The following is a 26,290-nucleotide window of genomic DNA, read 5'->3' on the forward strand; positions in this document are numbered from 1 at the left end:
CGATGTACGGGATGGTTCAGTAGATGTCGCACCGATCTGCGTTCTTTCGCTCTCTGCCTTGCAAGACATTGGCGCTGAATAACGACGCGATGAATCGTTACGACCCATTATCGAACGCCTGTTCTCTGATCCGTCTGACCCATCCCTTCACATGTTCGTGCTACAAAATGGCATCCTGTATTGCCGCGACATGCACCCCGACTGGCCCGAGCTCCTAACCGTCATTCCGTCTCATCTTCGACAGATTGTACTGCAGCAATTGCACGATGTTCCCATCACTGGACACCGTGGCGTCACGGCACCCATATGACCGAATTCGGCAACGGTTTTTCTGGCCCCGTCTCAACCGCTCCGTCCGGCGCTATGTTGCCGCGTGTTAGTCGTGTCAACGCCGGAAAAGAGCAGCTGTGCCTCCTGCCGGTCTGCTGCAGCCTTTGGGTCTACCGACCGACCATTTTTTTCGCGTTGGCGTTGATCTTCTCGGACCATTCCGTATATCAAATGACGGAAATAGGTGGATTGTCGTCGCTACGGACTATACAACTCGCTATGCCATTACTAGAGCCCTACCGAACAGTTGCGCTACAGACGTCGCTGATTTCTTGCTTCACGGCGTTATCTTACACCACGGTGCACCTCGTCAACTTCTCACCGATCGCGGAAGATACTTTCTTGCGAAAGTCATAGACGATCTACTTCGATCATGTGCTACAAAACACAAGCTTACTACCGCTTACCATCCTCAAACTAACGGTCTCACTTAAATGATATTGCGCGACAAAAAACGACACGGACGTGAGAGAAGACGACACACCGACACTCTCACGTCCGTGTCGTTTTTTTGTCGCGCAATATCATTTAAGTAATGAATTACCAACTTGCCCGGAATGCTGCTCTCATTAACGGTCTTACCGAACGCTTGAGCCGCACATTAACTGAGATGCTAGCAATGTATGTTTCCTCCGATCATCGCGACTGGGACATTGCTCTATCATTTGTCCCGTTCGCCTACAATTCCTCGCGCCACGACACAGCTGGCTATTCACCCTTCTATCTCCTCTTCGGCCGTGAGCCGACTTTGCCTTTAGAGACTCTCCTTTCGACCACAGTCGACTCGCCGACAGAGTACACGCGGGATGTCATAGCCACAGCGACCCAAGCACGCCAGATTGCCCACATTCGTCTTTCTGCTTCACAGACACGCCAGAAGTGCAGTTACGACCTGCGCCATCACGGCGTGGACTACGAACCAGGAACTCTTGAGCTAGTTTGGTATCCAACTCGGCGTGTTGATCTTTCGGAGAAATTCCTCTCGCGATATCATGGCCCTTATAGCATACACCGCCAGGTGACCTAGAAAAACTTTAGCAGCGCAGGATAATATCTAGATTAACATTTATTTACCAACTTTACCACGAGGACTTTAAGCTATCACGGGAACGATATCTTCAGGATCCTTTCAAACGATCAGAGCGAACGCACCACAGTAAAACTATTAGACAGCCAGTCAGCCACATCAATGTTCACAGGTTCCCTTTATTTCCTCGCGCAATTTATTATTGGAATACGTTATCTGAGGAGGCAGTGAACTCCGCTTCGTTGGAATCATTTGCTGAATGTATTAGCAATGTCAACTTTTGTTGAAATTCGAGTCCAAGTGGTGTACACTCTCAGTTGATAATATTGTCTTGTTCAAGTATTCATTTGTCATCTATGTCCAGTGTATTGCCATGTTTTTTTCTCACTTTTGTATGTATTATATATTTGAAATTATGTCAAGTAATTAGTTTAAATTTACTTCTCTTGTTTGTATTCTTAGTATCCACTCCTGCATGGGCCCGAGAAGGGCCTGCAGTATCTGTAAATAAAAATAAAATGAAGTGTCTCCGCTGGATGCCACGGTGCCTTCACCTCTCTCTGACATCATCCACGTCAGCCGTCTCAAACCTTACCTTTCCGAGACCAATGAGCCGCACAAATAAGGTGCTTTTTCCGACGGGGGTGATGTCACAGTCGGTAATGTGGGAAGAAGAGGACGCTGATGGTGGCCTTGGAGACGACGGAGAGTTTAGTATTATCGCTGCTCTATGCTTGTTGGCTCACCCATTAAAAGCCATCTGTGAATAGACGCACGCTTCTTCCTTCCCGTAACATCGCTATAGTATTTGCATTAGAAAAGCCGTGCAATACACGGCAAGAAGGCTGGAAAAGCGTGCAGTATGCGCGGGGTCCCTCAAGGTAGACGAGGGGACGGATGAGAATCGAGAGGGAATCGATTTAATTGGCAAACACTGTAATGTCGATGCTAGGTTGAAGAAAGTGGACGCATTCCAGGATGAGCTTGTCAAACAGGTCGAAGAGCTCAAAAATTAGCTGAATATGGAGCATGATGCACGGAAGGTAGTGGAAAAAACACTTGAAACAGCCGCGGAAACGAACAGGGCCGTCATTGTGAACGAGAGTGGTTGTGACAATGAGATACAGTCCCCCGATGTGACAGGAGAGGGAGTGGCAGGAAAGCACGTGGAATGCGTGCAACGTGGAGAAGGTGTAGCTAGAAAGAGCGGCACCTATATACCTTGATGCCTCCCCACACAAAAAAAACAGGAGGGCAGGGGTCAGTGCCTTTTGTGAAGTCCGAATCGCGTGGTAAAGGACAAAGGGAAGCTGGGAGAAGTAGGAGAGGGTGAAATGGTGATTATCGCCGGTTATTCAAACCTGGCTAGGTGCTCAGAAGCAATTGTTGAGAGGGTGAAAGGCGATAAAAGAGTGGCAGTAGGGATATTTCCAGGGTGGACACTGGGTTCTGTTATGGATCGAGCAAAAGGTAGGCAAGACTGCAGAGTGGGACAAGACTGCAGCAGCACTGACAGGATGCTTAATCGCGTCTTGTTTTTCGTGCAGTTTATTTGCTGTTCACCCGGAATCTTCAATGCTGGCCTTTCCTCGAGGTGCTTCGAAATGGATGCGTCCGTTGACCATGCGCTGCATTTGAAGCTACAGCCTGTGCCCGCGTATGATGGTCTACCTCCGAACTGCCCTGTCACGTCCCCGTGTGACAGCTTTCGCAAGTGCGATAGTGGTCCTATCGTCGCGCCATATGGTTCCAACTTACATGTGACGTCATCGGACGGTCCAATAGGAGCATGCTGTTTGTCAATGACGTCATCGACAGAACGCTTAAAAGTCCTGGACGCGGCTTCCTTCGTCAGTGGGCAAGACTGCAGCAGCACTGACAGGATGCTTAATCGCGTCTTGTTTTTCGTGCAGTTTCTTTGCTGTTCACCCGGTATCTTCAATGCTGGCCTCTCCTTGAGGTGCTTCGATATGGATGCGTCCATTGACCATGTGCTGCACAGTCTGTGCCCGCGTATGATGGTCTACCTCCGAACTGCCCTGTCATCTCCCCGTGTGACAGCTTTGGCAAGCGCGATAGTGGTCCTATCGGCGCGCCATATGGTTCCAACTTACATGTGACGTCATCGGACGGCCCAATAGGAGCATGCTGTTTCTCAATGACGTCATCGACACAACGCTTAAAAATCCTGGACCCGACTTCCCTCGTCAGTGGGCAAGACTGCAGCAGCACCGACAGGATGCTTAATCGCGTCTTGTTTTTCGTGCCGGTACGTTACTTTAAGAACGCTCATTGTTTGAGATCAGATGATCGTTGTTTGCTGCTGCTCTCTTGCCCACAGAGCTTTTTGTCTTGTTTTATGCATGCACTTATCTGCGCAAATCGGCTTGTCCTTAGCAGTGATGTGGGAATAGATCCCGGTTCCACGAGAGAGACGATTCGTAACACCAGTAATTCAGACGAAACTTCGTGTTCATCTGCTGAACCTGATAATTACTTGAACAATATTTCCGGAATGCTGACAGAACTATTGGCTGGGCAAAAAACGATCGCTCGTGGCATCGCTGACATCAAGGTTTTTCAGCAAACTGTTAACAAGCGTTTTGACGCTCTGGAATCCCGTGTGGCCGCTCTCGAAAAAACTAGCGCTGATCCAAGGGTCTCGTTTGACCATTCTGGCTCCGACGTACGCTCTTTATCTCAGGCCGTTTCGGAACTAATTAAAAAGAATGATGACCTTGAAAATCGCTCGAGACGCAACAATATAATTTTGCATGGACTTGGTGAACACAATGCTGAAAACACCCATACGCTTTTGTCTAATGTATACCAATTTTTCACAGACAAACTTCAAATTGAATATCCGCCCATCGAACGTTGTCACAGAATTGGCGCCAAACGTGAAGGTAGATCGCGCCCAGTTTTATTACGAGTACTAGACTTGAATAAAGGGAAAATTAGACATCCACCCGTTCGTAGCAATTGCTACGAAGGAAACCCATACGGGTTCCTCGAAAGAAAAGCCTCATAGTTGAAGAAAAATTCGTCCTGGTCCGGGACTCGAACCCGGGACCACCGCCTTTCCGGGGCAGCCGCTCTACCATCTGAGCTAACCAGGCGGCTAGCAGATGGCAGGGCGAAGTCGAATTTGTCGACAACACGAAGCAAAGGCAAGAGTTTGACGTAGTAGTTCTGCGGAAACCCGCAAGGTGGAGAGAAGGAATGAATAAAGGGAAAATTAGACATCCACCCGTTCGTAGCAATTGCTACGAAGGAAACCCAAACGGGTTCCTCGAAAGAAAAGCCTCATAGTTGAAGAAAAATTCGTCCTGGTCCGGGACTCGAACCCGGGACCACCGCCTTTCCGGGGCAGCCGCTCTACCATCTGAGCTAACCAGGCGGCTAGCAGATGGCAGGGCGAAGTCGAATTTGTCGACAACACGAAGCAAAGGCAAGAGTTTGACGTAGTAGTTCTGCGGAAACCCGCAAGGTGGAGAGAAGGAATGAATAAAGGGAAAATTAGACATCCACCCGTTACGAACGGGTGGATGTCTAACCCGTTACACCCGTTACGAAACCCGTATGGGTTTCCTTCGTAGCAATTGCTACGAACGGGTGGATGTCTAATTTTCCCTTTATTCATTCCTTCTCTCCACCTTGCGGGTTTCCGCAGAACTACTACGTCAGTACTAGACTTCAGGAACAAAGTAGAAATAATGAAAATTGTCTCAAAGCTGAAAGGAACGAAATTTTACATAACTGGAGATTACTCGGCTAATGTACGTGCCATTCGCAAAAAGCTATGGGCAGCAACCTCTTCTTTTCGTGACCATGGCTCTGTGGTGAGGTTACGTTATGACCGTGTCTTTATAAATGGTGTCCGCTACAGGTGGAATGATTCAGCTAATGCCCTAGTTGACGATTCAGGTCTCGCTGCAAACACCATAGTGAATAATAATAACACTCTCCCGGCCCCGTCATCTTCACCTTGACAAATTCGCGACTCTTACAAGCTTACTTTCTTGAATTTGAATGCAAAACGTCTACTAAATAAGTTCCCGCTGTTTCTTTCCTTGGTAGCCTCCTATTCCCCTCATTTCATTGGTGTCACTGAAACATTGCTTCACGATCATATATATGACTCTGAAATCACTCCACCCGGCTATGTAGCTGTCCGATCAGACCGCAAAACAGGCAGGGGCGGTGGTGTCGCTCTTTTTTTAAATCGGACTTAAAGTTTTCAGTTATCTGTTCTCCAGCAGATCTTGAGTCTGTTTGGTGTAAATTGTACATTGGCAAAAAAACAATTATAGTCTCTGTTTTCTACCATCCCCCTGCCTCCTCACCTAATAACATTTTTCTTCTCGCTGATTACATCAACACGCACAGTTTTCATGCATCTAACTTAATTCTAATGGAAGACTTTAACACACCAGATATTCACTGGCGCTCACCATCGCATCACAGTTGTTTAGGTAGCGATAACTTTTCTGTATCTTTTGGGCTTACACAAGTAGTCGATGGCGCAACAAGACAAAACACACTTCTTGACCTGGTGTTCATTAATTCAGACCTTGTTGATAAGCTGTCTGAGTGTGAAATCACTGACGGAATTTCAGATCACAAGGCAGTGTTTATATCGCTAAACTGCACAGTTTGTAAACCGCGTGTCGAAATTCAAACTTTTTTCGACTTTAATCGCTCTGACGACACGTGTATTCTCGATGTCTTATCAGAACGTTTTGAATCGTTTTGCACACTTAGTAAAGATTGTGACGTGAATACATTAGTTCGCCAATTCGAAAACTTTACAAAGCTGTGTATACAACGCTTTGTTCCGTTAAAAAGTAAGAAAAAAAATCGTGCCCTCCCTTGGATGACTTGAGAAATTTTGCAGTTCTCACGCCGCGTTAGAAGACTGAGACGCTCAAAACGCAGTAATGACCCTGATGCAATTGCTAGATTCACCTCTGCAAAAGAGGAACTAAATTTGAAAATGAATATGGCCAAAGATTTTTTCTTTCATGTCGAGCCGCCAGGATTACTAAGAAATAATCCTCGGAAGTTCTGGCGTTCCGTCATGCCTACTACTGATGCTTCATCTTCATTGACTATCAATGATGAAACTATAAATGATCCTGCACGCATCTCCAATGCATTCAGTGAATATTTCCATTCGGTGTACGCAAACGATTCTCATGTCTACCCTGCTTTTGATGATGATTCAGATTTTCCTATTTCCGACATTTCGGTTGATGTTAATGGTGTTCTTAATTTGATTTTAAATTTAGACACAAAAAGTCTAGTGGCTCCGACGGTATTCCTAATTCGTTTTTACTTCGCTATTCACAATGGACATCACGCTATATTGAAATTATATTCAACAAGTCTCTAGATACAGGAATCGTTCCTTCATCATGGAAACTTGCAAAAGTAATACCCTTGTATAAAACAGGCGGATGTAACGAATTATAGACCAATTTCTTTAACTTCCCAATCGTGCAAAATGCTGGAAAATATTATTTATAAACACATAATAGATTTTCTGGAGTAGAACAACATTCTAACTAATGTTCAGCACGGCTTTAGACGTGGTTTCAGTACTATCACGCAGTTAACCGACTTCACCCATGACGTCGCTTATCGATTGGATCTCAGTAAACAGATTGATGCTATCTTCATTGATTTTTCTAAAGCTTTCGATTCATTACTTCATTCTCACCTCTTGCAGAAATTAAATGCAATACTAAAAAAATTCCCCTCTGGTCAATTGGATTGCTAGTTTCCTTTCTAACCGGTCCCAATACGTCGACTTTAGTTCTGCAAGGTCATCCATACTTGAAGTAGGCTCCGGGGTTCCTCAAGGATCCGTCCTGGGCCCTTTATTGTTTTTAATTTATGTCAATGACCTCCCAAAACATGTTTCCTCTAATATTCATCTTTATACTGACGATTGCGTCTTATACGACGTGATTGGCTCCCCGAATAGTTTCCAGCGATTAAACGATTCCTTTGTCTCTTTCGGTGCTTGGTGTGAAAAATGGAAAATGAACATTAATTTAAAAAAAAAACGGTTGTTTTGTCCTTCACGACAAGAGCAGCACTGTAATTGCGACGTATTCCTTGAATGGGTCACCTTTAACCAGAGTTCGACAATACAAAATACCTTGGCGTAACGTTTACTCACAATCTCTCATGGACTACACACATTGACCAAACATGTTCAAAGGCCCTAAAACAGCTTGGATACCTACGTCGTACTATGCAAAAGGCTCCGAAGGCAACTAAACTTTTAATGTATAAAACTCTTATTCGCCCCAATATCGATTATGCCGCAACAGTCTTGTTACCACATAACCAAAACAACATAATCAAACTAGAAGCAGTTTAGAAAAAAGCCGTCCGTTTCATTTTACATCGGTGTGACCGCTATTTTTCACCCTCGTATGCCCTCCCTAAGCTGAAACTAGCATTATTTTCAGTACATCGTGATGTGGAATTAAAATTTTTGCACAACATAATTAACAAGTCATATCACACTTAAAACACAGCTTGCATATCTTTCACCAAGCCTTTTTGCACACGTAATTTCCACGAGCTTAATCTTAACCCTCTCTATGCCCGTACAAATACTTTCAAGTACAGCTTCTTTCCCCGCACAATAGAAGTATGAAATTCTTTACCTGGCTGCCTTCGTTCACTCCCGATAAACGAATTCGAAAGTGCTCTCTATGAAAAAACACTACGTGTAACTACTTAAATCAGGTTTAGTTCATACTTTATGTGTGCGTATTGCTGTGTCGTTGTTTTTTATGAATCGATGAAAACAATTTGTAATATGTTGTAAACGAGTGTAACGATGTTGTAAGAGTCATTGTTGATTTCACTTTATTTTTGTTCAACAGTGTTTTTACACACTCCTGCAATAGCCCTCCTGTGGGGCCACAGTATGTACAAATAAATAAATAAAATCTCGGAATAAAGCTCGCGGAAGATACACACGTGCGCAACCTTCTCATAGTAACAGGTTGTCTAAATGATGTCCTAAACAGAAAAGGGACAGCACTAGCCCAGCGCTTGGTGAAGGGGGTAGACGACGTGCGCCAGCTGTCCCTTCAGGTGCAGATCGTGGTGTGCACGGTGCGGAGGTGCCTGTACATGATAGTCACGTACAAAAATTCGTAGTGGCTGGTAATGAGGCGATATGGAAAATGAGCCGAGAGGAAGGTTTACCGGTTGTCGGAGTAAAATCCACTTCAATTACACGCTTGCACGAGAAGTGGGCAGGCGACTTGCTGGTCGCGCTGTTGCTTTTCTTAGGGGGTCCATGGGCGCCCAGGAGACCAGAGTAGGTAGTAATGAAGAAGGTCCCCTAGGGGAACCTCAGAACAGCATCGCTGTCACGAACAGAAAAAGAAGGAAAGCAAGAAAAAGAGCTCGCCGTGCAATAGGCTACATAAACATGCAGGGCGGTAGAAAAAAGTAGTGGGCAGAGATTGAGGAGCAGGTAAATAGAGAACGATTAAGGGTGTATGCGGTTACAGAAACACAATTTAGGGACTCGGAAGAGTCGCCAGTGATGGAGAATTATGTTTGGGAAGGGTTCAACAGAACTAAATCGGAAAGGGAAGGGGAGTCAATGTTCAATCATCAAGGAGCCAAATGTAAAAGAGTAAATTGAAAATGTCAAAAGCATCTTTTGTTATCAGGCACCATGAGGGGGAAAGGAACTTGGCTGGGCGTTACGTATTTGTTTACCGGAAATAATTGCACGGAGAAGAATCAAGAATTAGTGGAATGCATAAGTGCTGATATTAAGGGTTTCGGGAATCATGCCGAAATTATCCTATTAGGTGACATGAATGCCCACACACAGGATCTAGATGGCTATACCGACAACAAAGTGAAATCAACTCTATATCTTTGCGAGAACCGTAACCTCGTTATTATGAATGCTGGGCCTAAGTGTGAAGGGCAGGTCACGTGGGAAGTGTTGTTGCTAACATTGTGTTGCTAGCTAATAAGCAAAGTGATTTGCAACGTCTGGATAATATATGTGGACCGGAAGGCAACAATTTAGGTTTGAAATTTTGCGTCTGAAACTAAAGTGTTAACCGTGTTATTGTATTCAATGAAAACAGTGAACAGACAGTGGCATTACAGGACCAGGAAATACCTCGGGTAAAAGAATATAAATACCTTGGTATATGGATAAACGAAGGCAATAGATATATCGGAACACAGAAAAAATTTATTTGTATTTGACGCGGCCAGGAGGGCAAAATATGCGCGCAATGTACCTAACGCTAACGCATCAAACAGCTGACTGCCCGAACATATTATTACACGCATATAGAGTGGAAATATGAATTTTCCACGATGTAAGTGGGCACGGAATACAGACTGCTTTGCAGCGCAACCAGTCCTGGAAGACAGACGCCATGCAGCATTGCAATTGTCACATGTCACATTGCAACTAGTATTGCTGTCTGGTGATGTGGAAGAAAACCCCGGGCTTACCACACGCTCTGCTTCGTCACAAACCTCTTCTGATATCCTGTCTACGCTAGAAGCCATACGTTCCTCCCAGGAAACCATAATAAACGAAATGAAATCCATTCGCTCTAAGCTGTCCCAAAACAAAAAAAAAAACCTTCGACGACGTGATTTCAAGGTTAACAAAAATAGAGAACGACTGTTCCTCTCTGGCCTCGCTTAAAAGCTAGGTTGATGATGTTCAGGCGCTTGCCGTGTAAAACTCCAGTTCTATTGAAACTTTCCGAGGACCGCGCTAGCCTATCAAACCTTCTATTTTTTCGCTTAGATGATGACGTGAAGGAAACATGGGCACAATCCGAAGAATTAGTACTAAAACTCTGCAAGAAAACACTCCAGGAAACCCTCGAGTCAAGAAGCGTGGAGCGGGCTCACAGAATAGGCCGGTTCCAACCAAACAAAAAGAGCCCAATCGTCGTGCGTTTCGCGCACTACAAACACAAAGAAAACGTTCTTTCAAATGCCAAAAAGCTGAAATAGAAACTTTACTGAAATGGAAAGGATTTGAAGGAGAGGTGGTCGGAGCCTGTCAGTCCAGGGCTCCACTGGCCTCTGCCGCCTGCCTGACCTGGCTGGTTAAGGACTTTTGTCCTGCCAGGTCGGAGCGGGCGAGCTGTGCCTCCTACTGCTCCATTGTTTTGCTGGTATAGACGAGAAAACCATGGCCAGGCGGCGCTACTGCGCCTCCTGACAGCGCCCCCAATGTGGAAGCGTCAAGCCGCGCGGTCGCGCCGTGGCGCAGTCTCCGCTTTGTTTACATTGTGTTGTCCGCGCTTTTCTTCGCTGCTCGTGCTCACGGCGCTCCGTTTTCGACGGCGGCAGATCGCCTGCTTGCGCAACAGCGATGCAAAGATTGCCGTGCGGTTTCAAGAAGGCTGCCGACGCCGACAGCTTTTTTTCGTGGCGGCAACCTCACGATAGGGGAGCGTCTGCTTCCGAACGTGTACGGCGTTGAACAAATTGTGGACGGTGATGTGATAGTGGAAGCCAAGTGCGTGTCACAGGTGTCCGACAAGATCGCAGACGACGTCGAGTTAGAGGTACGCACCATGTTCAGAAATTTAGCCACTTTTATTTCAATTACAACATAAGTCACACTGGCAGCAGGAACTTCTGTTGTCATACTACTCGATGACTGCAGATCCATTGGGCTGCTTCTTGACGGTTCCGTCACTTCACAAAGGCTTTTTCTGGAGTCTGTTTCACACGTGTCTTGCCGCTGCTCAAGAGCTGCGTCGCTGCAGTACGAAAGCAGATGTCCCGGTGGTGCTGACTGCTGAGAAGACTGTTGTGATTGCCATTGGTCTGTTTGGCACCGCTTCCACCTGCATCGCATATGAACGAAACAGTATGGGTGCCTATTTGTTGTGGGGATTAAATTACTCCCAATAATACGTTTGCAAAGGTAACGTTCCTGTGATTGTGTGCATATATTATTCTACAAGAGCGGTACCACTACAAGTTATGATACTTGCACACTCAGATACTTAGAAAGCATGGGAAAACAACAAACATAACGCGCACGTCTCGAGCGGCTGCTTTCCGATCTGCCGCTTCCCGACGCACGCGACGACCGCGGCTTGCATTAAATACGGTCTGCTACCACACAAAAGTAGCGCGCGGCCCCTTTCGTTACCTGCACAACTAGTAATTTAAGTTGCAGCGTTTGGAAAAGGGAAATAATTGTCTTGAGCTCGTCCATGCCGATCGCGAGGGAAGGCACAGTGCAATCAAATAAATTCAGGGGTTCTAAGCGCCAAAACCATGCCAAAACCACGAAATCATTATGAGGCCCGCTGTAATGGGGAGTCTCATGAATAATTTTAACCTCTCGGGGTTCTTTAACGTGCACAAAAATCTAAGCACACGGTAACAAGGGTGTTCTTGCATTTTGCCCCTATCGATATGCGACCGCCGTGGCTGGGAATCGAGCACGCGTCGTAGAGCTTAGCGGCGCAACACGCCTGCATTTACCGCTAACAAACGGCGGATGCCGCCACAATTCAACAACGCGACACGACTAAACAAACGGCCGTGCACTAACAACAGGCATATGACTATTCCGCTTTCAAGATATTACACGCGAATGCGAAAGTATGAGACTTACTTGACTCGGCGCACTGCAGTTATCCATGCTTGTCGTCTGTCCTTCTCGTACCACTTCCCAGGAAATCTGTAGAACTTCACGGGCGGCGTACAACCTTTCGTGTTTTCGAGGCTGCTGTGGCAATCAACAACACATCAGTATTGCGTGCCACCTTTCCTGGCTGATGAGGTCGCACTCGGCATCGCAAAAACCACGCGCACGAGCGCTCCCGCCGTACAGAACACAGGCGCGCGCTAGCGCAGCGACGACCCTCGAAACTTCCATCGGTCCGCTAGGGGAGCATTCGGCGCTGGTGCCGCGCGGGCAAACTTTAGGTTGCCTCGTCTATTCGGCCTATGAGGGTGCTTAGTGCACTCCCAGGTTATACGTAATAGGGAAGGTATGCCACCGCACCAAGGACAGTTGGCCCTATAACGAGTGGGATACATGGCGTTTAGCAATCCTAAATGGGGGAATACCCCTGTCTGTATTTTACGCCAATCGGCGGCCTCTTCCCGCTAAGTTGTGGGTGACGCGGCGGGTATTTTCTGCGGACTCCGCGCTGATGAGCAAGGATGTCTTTGTTATCTAAATTGGTGGAATTTTGTGAGGGATAGTGCGGGTGGTTGGAGTTAGAACAGGACGCCGTCGCTCGGTTAGTGAACCCTCGAGCTAACGCGTTAGCCTTTTCGTTCCCCTGTACCCCCGCGTGGCCCGGGCACCAGAGTAGGCGGTGATGGCGGTTGAAGGATTTGGGGATTGTCGCGAGGCTGGCCGCAGTCACGTGCCCCTTGAGAAACGCGTCTCCCGGGAGTCCGCGACCACGACCGAGTCCCTTCGCGAACGCTCCGCGTGAGCGAGTGCGATCGCCACTGCTAATATTTCAGCCGAGCTGGGGGATCCTGCCGTGGCCGACGCAGTAATTTGCTGTTGGCTGATCGCGTTCACGACTGCCAGGGCGTACCTCCTTTGGTAGCGCTGCCCGGTCGCCGCTGCATACACAGATGCGTCCGTGTAGTACGTGTTGTACCTGTGGTTATTAGAGTACGCTGATTGAATGTGTTGTGCGCGTGCTTTGCGCCTTTCTTTGTTGTACTCGGGATCATATTCTTTGGAACTGGGGCTACTGTAATTTTGGATCTCATCGAAGGAGGGAGAGGTACGGCCTGCTCTGTGAGATAGATGGGGTATGCTGGGATATTGAGTCTAGCCAATGTTCCCCAGTTTTTGTGAAGCTGAGGCGCTCCCTTTGTCGCATCAGGGTGGCCTGCCTCAGTGCGTCGAAAGTATTGTGCACTCCCGAAGCTAACATGTGCTCCGTTGAAGTACACTTAGGCAGGCCCAGAGCAGCTTTGGAAGCGGTTCGGATTATTGTGTTAGCCTGATTTTCCTCCTCCCTGTTCAGGATTTGGTACGGTAAGCCATACGTGATTCGACTAACCACTAAGGCCTGTACGAGCCTTAGGGTATCGTCTTCTCGCATTCCCACTTTTGGATACGTCACGCGACGTATCACTTGGGCTATGTTGTGGGCTGTGGATTTGAGGGTCTTGAGTGTCTGTGTTGCTCTCCCGTCGCTCTGAAGCCACAAACCCAGGACTCGCATCGTGGGTACCTCTCGGACTGATTGGCCCTCAACAACGATGTTAATCAATCCTCTGGACTAGATCTTGGTCTGTACCCTCGAAGTTGTCTGCTATAATTTGGAGCTTCTTGTTATTCTCAGTACGCGTGCTCATCGGGTCTAGCATGCTTTGTACTATTCCCCACGTACTGGTCGTTCACAGAGTTCCTGATAGATTTCCACAGAACGTCGCCCACTCGTTTTTACCGAACTCGTCGGCGTGGCCTTGGGCTTGCTCTGCCAAGAGAGCGATGCGTTGCCTCAGGTGTTTGTTTAGACGTTGTCTTTTCCACCTCTTGGCCAGTTTCCGCCTTTCTTCGCACAGGCTGACCAGGTGAGAGTCTATTACCGGCACCTCCGCTGTTCGCTCAATGGCTTTAGTGGTGTCCCCGTGTGCTCGTCGAAGGAATTCAGTCCATTCTCGCATATTGGTCGGGGCTGTGTCCGACTCCTCCAGCACTCTCTGGAGTTCTCTATAACGAGGCCAGTCAGTTAATTTAGCCATTCCTACTGTTCTCCGTATGTTGGGCGTGGAGAGCGCTACTCGGATTATGTCCTGATCGCTTCCCAGGTTTTCCTCAAAGGAAACCCATTGTGCGTCTCTGATGTTAATTGTAAAGGCACGGCCGGGCGCCGCGTCTCTGCTGACGCTGTTACCCGTGCGCGCCGGTTTGCCGATCTCATTGATTGTCCGTAAGCGCAAGGCCGTTGCGGTGCGTTCGAGTAGGAACCCTTTGGGCGACGTTTTCGCGTATCCCCATAGTATGTGGGGTGCATTAAAGTCACCCACTATCACCGCCTTATCCCTGGTGCCCGCTAAATCTTTTGTTGCTGAGAGAATGTGGGGTAGGTCGTCCCCTTTGCTTTTGGGAGGACTGTACAGATTTGTGATTAGTGCGTGTGCCTTACTTCGTTTCTTGGGCATCACACTGATAACTATAGAATTAGTCTCTCCCTCAGTTTGCGGAAGTGTTAATAATTGAGCGTTTATCGACTTGCTCACCAGCGTGGCGACCTTCGAATTTTGAGGATCGCTAAGAGTGTAGTATCCCTGCAGTTTGGCCGGCTTGGCCCCGACCTCATGCAGACATATCACGTCCGGAGCGATTCCGGAGTTTTTGATAAACTCTTGGAACACTGCCGCTTTCCTGGACTAGCGGCAGTTCCATTGCCATATCTCTGATTGTTCTGAATTTTGTATTCGTTGTGATTTCTTAGCGTGATTAGCCATGTTCCCCACTCTTATTTTAAGCCCGTGACATTTCCGTGTCCGAGCCGTCGGATTCTGTTACGCAGTGGCTTATTTTAGTTTTTGCCGAACCCGCTCCTATCGCAATTGCGCGTTTTTTGGTAGGAACGGCCTTCGAGACTGCCTTAAGCTGTTCCGCCACGAATACCTTGTGTTTCTCGAAGTCGTTCGTGCATAGTTGTTGCAATTCCGTTAACCTTTGGGTAACTAACGTCATCATTTCATGCACAAATATTTTCAAATTCTCCGCGATCATTGTCTGGATCTGCGCTGCCGTTATCTGCTCGTTATTTGAGATTTGGGTTGTCAGAGACTGCGCAGAGACAGAGTTTATACCTGCCGCCGTTTTCGTTTTGGCTATTTCTTCGGACTGACGCGGCGTTTCCAGTTGTATTGTGCTATTGAAGCGCGCCTCTAACTATGACATTTGTTTCTCAAGTGATTGTCGTTTTTGTTCTTCTCCTGAGAGCTGTTCTCTTAGTCGCGCATTTTCCTTTTCCAATTTCTGAATACGTTTATCATTTTCACCATTATTCTGTTTTGGAGCAGTGGGAGAAACAACCCTCGCCCAGCTCACCTGCTGTTTTTTAGGCAGTGGCGAATTCGACCGCTGCAAAGCCCTGGAGCTGGAGGGGTCCCTCGAGGGGGTATTGCTCTTCGGAGAAGGGTTGAAGTCTGGGCCAGTTGGTACATACTTGAAGGAAAAAACCAGTGAAAAACACAAGGACAAGAGGAGAGGTTCACACCACAACTTACTATCAACTGAGCTTTATTAGAAACGGTGTAGTCCCAGCAAGGCCAGCAGAGCATGCGCAACCGCATCATCGCTAATCACAGAGCATGAAAAGACAAGAATCGCTTCTATCGTCACCGACCTAGAAATGCAAATTCTTTTTCAAGTAAGCGCACCGAGGTTGTACTAACGCAGTCGTCACCAGTGGCGTAGCAACAGGGGGGGCCGGGGGGCCGTGGGCCCCGGGTGCAAGGGGCCAGTAGGGTGGGGAGGGGGTGTCATATCGTCTGAAGACACCCCTCTTTCCACCGGCTACACCCGGGGGGGGGGGTGACAGAAGACCTATGGGCCCCGGGTGCCAGACGACCTAGCTACACCACTGGTCGTCACCTAATAAACTGATGCAGTACGCTTCCAGGATTTCTCGCTCTTCTTTGCCCTTGCCCCTACCAAGAATCGTCACATTGCTGAACAAAGGGTAACAACCACATTCATTCCAATGGCGAGGCAAGTTTGCACCGTTATCTGACCCCAGCGAGGAGTGGTGCTCACGCAGGCGGTCATTAATACATCGACCAGTTTGGCCTATGTAAAATCTTTCGCACGTGAGAGGGAACTTATAGACAACCCCTGCAGCACATGCCGTAAAACGGTTTTCATGCTGCGTTGTGCAAGCGTGGTTCCTTGCCCTGCCTCGAGAAATGCGCGAGCACAGATCCGAAAGCTTACTAGGGGCAGAAAACACAACACTTACTCCCTGGTTGGCGGCAACCTTCTTGATGTTGTGGCTCACTTTATGCACGTACGGTATAACTTCAAGTTTCCTACGTTAAGTTGCCCCACCATCTACCAGCTTCGTACGTTCCTTCTTTAGCCTCTGAAGCAGCGATTCAGCCACCGCTTTCAAAAGGGGCGGAGGGAACCCTGCGGCTTCTAAACGTTGGAATTGTGCGTCAGATCTTCGCTCTGCTTCCGCGTGGAGATCTGGATCTCGATCGGTGCCGGTAGAAGACCTCCTCTTCCGTCGACTCGAACCAGCGCCCCGGTGCCTTTTTGGTGTTCCGTACGTCCCGACCGCTCCCGCGATCGAGACTGGCGAGTCGTCTTCACGCGCTTGGTGGCAATCAGTTTGTTCGGGCACGGTTCGGGGCCCGGACACGGACGCATCTCGTGCCCCGCCGCCCTGCACACGGTGCACTCAACTTCACATTCCTGTCCTTGTGGGGGTGGATTTTCGAGTCCGAAGCCACGGCATATGTTCTTGGGGGTTCGGACAAACGTCCGAGCGGTGTCCTTCTTGCATGAACTCCAGGCACATTTGGATTGTTGGCCTGTACTCCGTACACCGCATCTCTACTCCCATGTAGTACACGCATTTGTGGCGCGTGTGAGGTGAGGAGAGCGGTATTTGAGCTTCCTAGCATTCGGGCCCTTTCGATGGTGACTCCTTGGGTCCTGACTCGCAGGTGCTGCTGGAGATCTGCTGATTCGGTATGTGCTGGGAATCCGTGCACCACCCCTTTGTAGCTATCATCTGGATCCGCTACGTTGAAGGGGTGTCGCTTGCCTCGCAGCTCCATGCACGTGATTCGACGAATGACGTCCGCCACTTCCATTGAAGGTGTGGAGACGATGATGATATTCGTTCCCTCTCGGATTCGCAGTATGAAATCTTCTCCGGTGATTTTTTGCTGGCTTGGTCCGCTTCCTCTGATTGTCGTCTCGGTAGCCCGAATAATCGCTTGTGGTATTTCTGTTCTCAGATATTCCTTGAGCATTAGTCTCTTGTGGGGGCTTCATCTTGATGTCGTTCTTCGGTAATGGTGGCAGAGGCTTCCCCTTCCTCGGGCGCATGTTGCGACGACCGATTTGCCCGTCTCCTTTCGCGCCGCCTGCTGAAGGCTGTCCGTTTATGTTATTCTTGTTGTTGGAAGCCTTTTCCCTGTCGTTGTGCTTGACAGCCTCTCGCTGTCGCCGCGATAGAACTACCTGCCAGCCGTCCGTCGCCTGGTTGTGGGCGGCGATCTCTTGGCTTGTGCTAGTCCCCGCTTCGGAAAGTATTCTTGTGTCCCCGTTTTCGTCCGCGTTGTTAACCGGATGCGGGGGGGGGGGGGTTATTTGAAGGTCCACGTCTTCTGATGTAGCCATCTCCTACGCTCGGCAGAAGCGATCCGGTTATTAAGTGGTGAGCTAGTCGCTCACGCGCTGAGCCTATCGAGGCCTAACGGGGCTTCTGCCGCTTCGAATTTTCAAAGTCGCGTGGGATGACGAAAAATTCACTTACGGACTTGGACTTGGCCTTGAAACGGAGCGTTTGTCAAGTGGAACCCGATCGGGTATATTCGAGGCTGGTCCAGTTGACGAGCTTTCGGCTAAAACGTCAATAGTCGGCGTAGCCCATGTGAAGAGCGTGTTCTGCCGGAACTTCGTTGTCTTCCTGACTCCCAAGAAGCTGAAAGGTTCCGCGATCACCGTATTTCACCAAACACCCACCTTGCGCAAAAACGCCTCATCGAGTTCGGCAAGTCCAAGCACAAACATTACAAACTTTTCATTGACAAAACCACTTACATCTTTGATCGCCGTACGCAAAAAGTAATTCCTCGATGGCAATAGCCACAAGTTCACAAATCTTCTGAAGGAAACTCAATCAGTAAGCCTTTATCACTAATATACACAACATTCGGAGCCTTCTGCCTAAACGCAACGATCTTTGTTCCCTCATTCCTACCACTGAATCAGACCTAATAATACTAACAGAAACATGGCTGCAGTCTTCAATTTCCGATACGGAACTCCTGTCTTGCTTCCGACTTGACTGCGAGACCAAGCGAGGCGGCGGTGTTTTGATAGCAGCTCACCGACGACTTCAGTGCAGACCTCTCCACGTCCCTTCCACCATAGAGCTGCTATTTATATAATGCAGTAATTCATATCCTCCCCTAATTATCGGTGCATGTTACTACCCCCCGGCGCTCATCCATCGTTCGTAACTTAATTCCACAGCGCCCTAAATCTACTTTCCATATCTGATCCCAGTTCTCACATGCTAATACTCCGCGACTTGAATTTCCCAGCTATAACTTGGTCTGACGTCGCCCTTACAACATCAAAATGTAACGCAGAAAGTAATTTTGTCGACACGTGTTTAACTTTTGGCTTGTCACAACTTAATGCCTACATCACCTCCGCCGCAGGTCACCCCGGCATTGCATTACCGTCGGGATCGGCCCACGTATTGGGAGGGCTTAATGCCGACTTCACCTCCTCCGCAGGTCGCCCCGGCATTGCATTAGCGTCGGGATCGGCCCGCGTATGGGAAGTGCTTAACGCCTGCTTCACCTCCGCCGCGGGTGGGCCTGACATCGCATTTCATCAGGATCGGCCCACGTATGGCCAGTGCTTAATGCCTTCTTCACCACCGCCGTGGGTCGGTCCGGAATTGCACTACCGTCAGGACTGGCCCACGTGGGGCGACTGCTTTAACGCCTGCTTCACCACCGAGGTGAGTGGGCACGGCATTGCACTACCTTCGGGATCGGCCCACATATGGGGAGTGCTTAATGCAGACTTCACCTCAGCCGCAGGTCGGCCCGGCATTGCACTACCCTCGGGGTCGGCCGACGTATGAGGAATGCTTAACGCCTGCATCACCTTCGCCGCGGGTGGGCCCGGCATTTCACTACCTTCTAGATGGACCCACGCATAGGAATTGCTTATCACCCGTTTCACCTCCGCCGCGGGTCGGCCCGGCATTGTACAATCTTCGGGATCGGCCCACGCATGGGCAGTGCTTGAAGCATGTTTCACCTCCGTCGCGGGTGGGCCCGGTACTGTACTATCTTCGGGATCGGCCCACGTATGGGGAGTGCTTAATGCCTACTTCACCTCCGCCGCGGGTGGGCCCGGTATTGCCCTATGTTCAGGCTCGATCGGCCCACCTATGGGCTTGTTTAACGCATGCTTCACCTCCGCCGCGGGTCGGCCCGATAGGCACTGTCTTCGGGCCGACCCCCGGCGGAGATGCAGCCCTTTGCTTTTCATTTGAGAGCTTTGAATGGCTTCCGATTTCGCTGCCATTCCATCTTCACAGAGTGGAATGGTTGTCAATTTCTTCACTCCTTTTGGATGGCGCTAGTTATTGGCATCTCCTGCGGCGTGAAGGCCAGTTTTCTCATCGATTCGGTGCCCGGCGATTAACTCGAGATGAGTTCAGTTGTCACCATCTATTCAATGATCACGCGGTTCGCTGTTGCTTCGTTAGTTCAACCTTTTTTGTTTAGACTGATCCAGGGACCAGGAAAGGGATTCGGTTCATAGTCAGCTGGTCTGTATGCTCGAGGAACGAGTTACCGTGGGAGAAAACGCCAGTTGCGCTAAACTTTTCCTTTTGCTTCATTATTTCCTCGAGTGACGGCTCGCCTCGATGCTGGCAGATCCTCGGAAGCACATACCCGCGATATGGGTTAGATAAGGTGGAAAATAAAGTAATGCCAAACAGCGTCCATTATCAAACCCTGCAGTAACCGGTAAAACCATAAACAATTCCTTATAAAAATGCCCATTAACATTCTTTAGAATCCTACCAACTTTCTATTTACTTTGCTGACAGCCTATTTACATTTACATTCTAGTAACATTTGTTTATACACGGTCAAAATACTTCCTTCTTACTTTTGTATATAGAATATTTTAAGTGCCCCGTTAACATATCTTCTTAGCTTTTGTCTAAATAACAACTTTAGTACTTCGTCAAAAGGCTCGTTGCTTTTGTGTAAAGAAAGTTTTCCTATACATCATCAAAATATTTTTGTGCTGAAGGACATGTATCCTCAGTACCTCCACAGCTCGTACTGTTTGCCGAAAAATATTTAGAATGGGAAGTAACTTGAGAGTTGTCGATAAATGTTTCCAACGCACATTAATGCCTATATATGACATACGCTGGAATCAAGCTCTTTGTTTTAAATCACAGTTTCAATCCAAGTCGGTGGCGGATTGTTGACGGAGTGCCACTAAAATGTTTAAAGAAATATGTTCGTTAACTGTTACAACTGATCTTTTAAAGGTTCTACTGGACTACGTGAGCGCGCGGCGACGTCAGCACACTTCGAGAAAATTTGCTTGTGCTACGCCACCTGACCGGTGTGATAGCGGAGTACTATGCAGGCCGCACACAAGTTACACAGCTTTATTACGGCTTCAGGACTGGTTAATTAAAGGCGCTTAAGCCGAGACACCGCCCGCTTGCCGCACGCGTGCGGTCGTGTGGAAAACTGCACATTTCGCACATTGGTTCACAAATTTTGGTATACAATGGACTCGCACATGCAGTGTAAACCGAAATGTGTGTACCAGCCTGTGAAATGTGCAAATTTTCACCCGACCACATGCGTGCGGGCAGGCGGGTGGTGTGGCGTGGGGCTCGAGCGTAAATCGGCCCTTGCCTCGCACTGCTATTGCAAGGCCCCCAATTAGCATTGCAACGAGATAATCAGGTCACTGCACTCCGCGATATAAATAGTACGCCCTAAGCTGGGACGTGTCAGCACAGTAGCGTCACGATATTTGTTAAAAAGAAGAAAAAGAGCCAGCACTCGTGGTAACACGGCGATGGAACGTTGTCGCTCAAATATTCAGAAGGCTGCAAAATACAGCTGCTGCTGCTGAGTGAGCGCGAGTGTCGACCTGAGTAAGCGCACAGGTCGAATAGAAAGAAAAGCAGGACTCTTTGCAAGTGACACCTTTCTGTGAAAAAACAATGACATTATCCTTACTGTATAGAAAAATATTGCTTTGTTCGCGTCCGTACTCTCACGCTTTCGTCCCTGCCTCCTACCGACGGCTTCTGTACGTTAAAGGAAACTAATAGGATGTTGCAACAAAGTTAAGGCAAAGTAACTATGTCAATTGATCTGCTTTAGGGCGATGGTAGCCTGCTGTGTGAGAAAACAGGTCGGAAAGGGGTAATTATGCACTCTTAATAGTCAGTGCTTTCGCCTCATAACACGGCGTCAAAATTCTGAGCTCCGACAAGGTGTTGCGGTGCCCTTACGACATCCGTAGTTGTGGCATCCCGGATACCAAGAGCCAGGATGTCAAAGGCCACGCTTTTGCCGTGCTTCGGGCGTCTGAAAACTGGTAACATCATAGCCGCCACGCTTTGGACATCAATTTAAATATAAAAATACTTCTACAGTAAACTTGAGCATTATTTTGCGCTAGGCGCCATGAAGCAAATTTTTGTCTTTGAAAGCGGCAAGTGCTAAAAAATGTTTTTGCGCAAAATAGGATAACCACATAACTTACCCTAAATTTCTATATTTATTACATGTTGTGAAAAAAGTCGGTTTTCAGATCAATAATTGTCTTGAAGGATAAAACTTTACAGCACCTAAATGCACAACAAAATTGAGCCGGCGGTCTTGTCAGGTTCTTTTTCAACCTCGGCCATGAGGCACATTCCTCCCTCTTGAGCGCGGTTCCCAGAAAGGCCCGCCGCACCTGTCATCGAGAGGTAGGAGGGGGGTGATGATTTGGCGTAAAGAGGGCTAATTCCGCGTGGGCAAGGCGAAGCGGGTGGGTGTAAATAAAGCCCCTGCATCCACGCGCCACCTGGTCGGCGGAAACGTGTATGGAGGGGCTTTAGGTGTAAAGAACGTCACATGCCTCTCCCGCGCATGCGCACAAATTTGACAGTCGAGGCAAAGAGGGAGACCATCGCAATCGCCATCAGTTCCCTTGCGACGCCGGCGTGGTTCGATCGGAGCGATGTAGGTGTTTGGTAGCTTATTGTAGCAGCAATCTAGCTATTTTTGCTGCTGTCTATGCTTATGCTGTGTTGAGGCTGATTAATCGATTCAAGCCAACCGGCAACGTGCTAGTGAAGCCCACGGCGCTTTCTTCACTCCGTGATGTGAACGTTTCTGCAATTTCTCTGCCAGCTGCGATGCAATGTCGTGGGAAGTGATTTAATATTGGCACTGTGATTTAAACTGCACACTGAACAAATAGCGAACAGCTGTTCCTCAAGACAGCACTGCGCCGAAGTTTTGTCTGTCACCAAATTATAACAAAAGGTATGTTCTTTACCATAATTTTTCATCAACATATTATTTTGATGTTATTTTGATTTCAGTTTCTTATGCCGCATTTTGGCAGGTTAATATAGCGCGAAATGGAATGCCGTTAAATGTTTTAAGAACGATTTTCTTACATCTTTTAGCTACCCCGCCTCATGCGGTTAGCTTGAAGTTGCTATAAACACGAAGCGTACAAACAATACGTTTTCACAGCGTCTCGCGATGACATAATGTGTGGTAAATATTGTCCGAGCATGTCCTTGCTCTTTCCTACTCTAGCTGTACAAGATGAGAGATAGTGAATGGATGGATAGAAGTTAGGAGCGTCCCCTTTGATACGGGGTGATGGTAGTTGCCACCATGCCCAGCTTCTTATTTTTGTTTAACTGTGTTGTAAGTTATTGAAATTCGCCATTTTCTTTACATATGTCTTCCTACACTTTCAACCTTATGTCACCTCTCTGCTTATGAGCCACCAATCCTCCAATCGCCTTTTGCTAATTTCCACCGCATATTTATTTACATGACTATTGCTATCTCTGAACCCCAGAGCCTCAGGAAGCGTGACTGTGCCAGCATCGACATCGGGATGAATACCATCACATTCCAGTATGAGATGCTCTATTGTTTCTACAGATTTACCACACACAGTACATGTGTCTTCTTCTTCGTTAAATTTCTTTTTATAGCTCCGCGTTATAAGATATCCTGACCAAGCTTCAAAGACTACGGCACTGCCTCTTGAGTTATCATAAAACAGTTCCTTCCTGATCTGCTGTTTCCAGTACCAATATAGTTCAAAACTATGCTTATTTTCATTGAATTTATCCAATTTTTACCTTACGCGTTTTTAACCTCTCGTTTAATGCTCTCTCTTTCTCCGTCCTCGTGTCTGGCATACTTACTGATTAGCTTCCTAGTTCTTTTCTGCCATTGTGAGTCAACGCTCTTTCTTTATAGGTATTTAAATACCTTAGCTGCCCACCTCTCATCGTCCAATTTCCTCAGGCGTTTTTCTTATAGGATTTTACTCTGAGCTTCCCGCGTTTCGAACGGCGCCCAGCCCATATCACCCTGTACTGCTTCTTTTGTGGTTTTCCCGTGGGCACCTAGTGCTAATCTTCCAACAGCTCTCTGATTTACTTCTAGTCTCGACTGAACTTCTGCCCTTAAGCACAGGACCGCATTCCCGAAAGTAAGCCCCGGCACCATCACTCCCTTCCAAATACTTCTCAGTACCTCATACCTGTTGTACCCCCACAATGCCCTTTTACTATGAGAGACTGTTCGTGCTTTAATTTCCATGTACATCTGCCCTTTGTTTATCCATACCCCAAGGTATTTGTATTCGGCCTCTCGGGGTATTTCATGGCCTTGTATTATATGCTCCTGATCAGTTGTATCGTTGAAAAAAAATCCCACTGGACTTAGCTGTGCTAAAACTGAAACCTAGACTGTCTCTTTCGTCTCCACAATAATTAACCAGAGTTTTCAAACCTTCCTGGCTATCTGCTAACAGTACAATATCGTCCGCATACATAAAACCCGGTAGCCGCTGCTCGACAACCTTTCCGCCTAATCTGTACGACAGATTATACTCTAGGTTGCTTCCGTGTAGCCTTCTTTCCATACTTATCATATAGAGCATGAACAGCAACGTTGATAGAGGACAACCTTGCCTTAATCCTTTGTGTACCTCGTGTTAAGATCGGCCTGCAGCTATTTCAGCCCGCTGCAGGTGCGTTGATCGATCCGGGGTGGCGGCGCCCTTCAGAGAACCAGCGAGGACAGCGCTAACCAAACGTGAAATTCCTTTAGAGAACTGCGGACTACGGCAGCTCTGGAATTTAGGGGCGCCGGCTGGGTTCGTGCGTGACCACCTGACTACGGGGACGCAAGATAATGGATACCACGACGACTGTGCTGCAAAGGTCGTCGGCCCTCGGAGAGAGCACTGAAACCTGTGCGGCATGTGTGTGTGTAAAACCCCTACCCCCTTCTCTCAAAGGCGACCACGAGGACTTTCTACATGACGTCAAACGGAGTGGCTATAAGCGGCTGTTGTCGGCTGCTAGTCGTGCTCGTCGTCGGGCTCTGTGCTCGTCAATGTAATCGTGAGCTGCGTGCTCGTTTGCTGTATGCTTCGTCTTGCGGGTTCCATTTGGGAGCCACGCTAGACTGTGTAAATGTATCCCATGTTTAAAATGTAAATACTGTAAATAAATCCTGCTTGCCTAAGTCCCGACGAAGAGTCCAGGTCCTCCCTACAGCTACGACCGCCAAATCTTACAACTGAATGACAGCGGTGAGATCGGCCTACGGCTCGTATATCGGCCTACGACTCGGACAGCAGCGGCAGCTGACGGACGTTGGCACATGTTCACCGACCGGTATCCTGATCAAGTTGGAGGCGACTTGGGATTGACCGCCTCTTGCAACTGACTGGGTACGGCGGAGAAGGACTGGCGATATCGTGCTGCTTCAGTGGGTAAGCGTTTGGTTTTGGCTATAAGATTTACCAGGCTTCAATTTCTCTGTGTGTGTAGATTTGATTCGCTGGGATCTTTTACTTGTATTCTGATTTGCGTGGATATCGCAGCAAATATTGTGTGACAGCAGAGCCAAAGCTTTAAGTAGCGACCACGGTCCTAATGTGTTTGACGGGAGCTGACCTGTTGTGGTTGTGAGGAGCTCGAGGTAGACGTAGAGAAGGACTTGACGGAATCAGAGATTCGTAAGACCGTTCTTGGCAACTTGGCAACGAAGTGGCAACGATTTGAAATTCATAGAACAAATTGGCAAACGAATTCTAAGCAAAAAACAGGAACCGGAATCAATTAGGCAAGAACGCCAAGAGCGTGAGCAAGAACGGCAAGATCTGAAAAAAGAAATGGCAGCAGTAAAGAAACAGATACAGGGTTTGCAGCAGTTAAACGCACAAAGTTCACAGCGGCTTGAGAAATCTGTAGGCTGGACGCAGCGAAAGTGGAAAGTAGATAGCAGATTTCCGTCGAAAGCCGAGGAAAGTAGTAATACCTGTGAGATTAGCAGCACCTTCATAGGTGAACTCGAAGTGCTAGGAGCTAACGAGGCCTTAGTGGCAACAGAGGCCTTTAAAGGCCGTAGTGAGAGTGATGAGGTGCTGTGCCAACAGAGCACTGTGGAGACAGCTAGACCAGCTGTGAAGGAATTGGCACAGTCACCGCACGTGTGCGTCGCATCTCATGGTAGCGAGGTCGTTAGCGAGGTACAGAATACTGCGGACTCGACAGACGCGAGCACCCATGTCAGGTCAGATCTGCGTGCCGAAGTGAAGTGCCAGCTGGACGATGCAGTTGAGGGCAGTTCGCAGGATTGCGAGCTCCGTAGCTCAAGGGAAGACCACTGCATGGTTCAGGGATCGGTGCGGCTCTCCGCCAGTCTAGGTAACCAAGAGAGGGGTGATCTAGTTAAGAATCACTCAGACTGTGCGGGTAAGAGACCGATCCGGGCCGACGAGGTGTGTACCGGCCAGCACGAGGCGACAGAAGACGGCATGAAAGCGAGTTCAAAGAAAAAGCGCCGCAGAAAGAAGCGCCGTAAAGATAGGAATGTGGTGACTAA

This window comes from Dermacentor variabilis, chromosome 5 (assembly GCF_050947875.1).
Source record: "Dermacentor variabilis isolate Ectoservices chromosome 5, ASM5094787v1, whole genome shotgun sequence".
NCBI lineage: Eukaryota > Metazoa > Arthropoda > Arachnida > Ixodida > Ixodidae > Dermacentor > Dermacentor variabilis.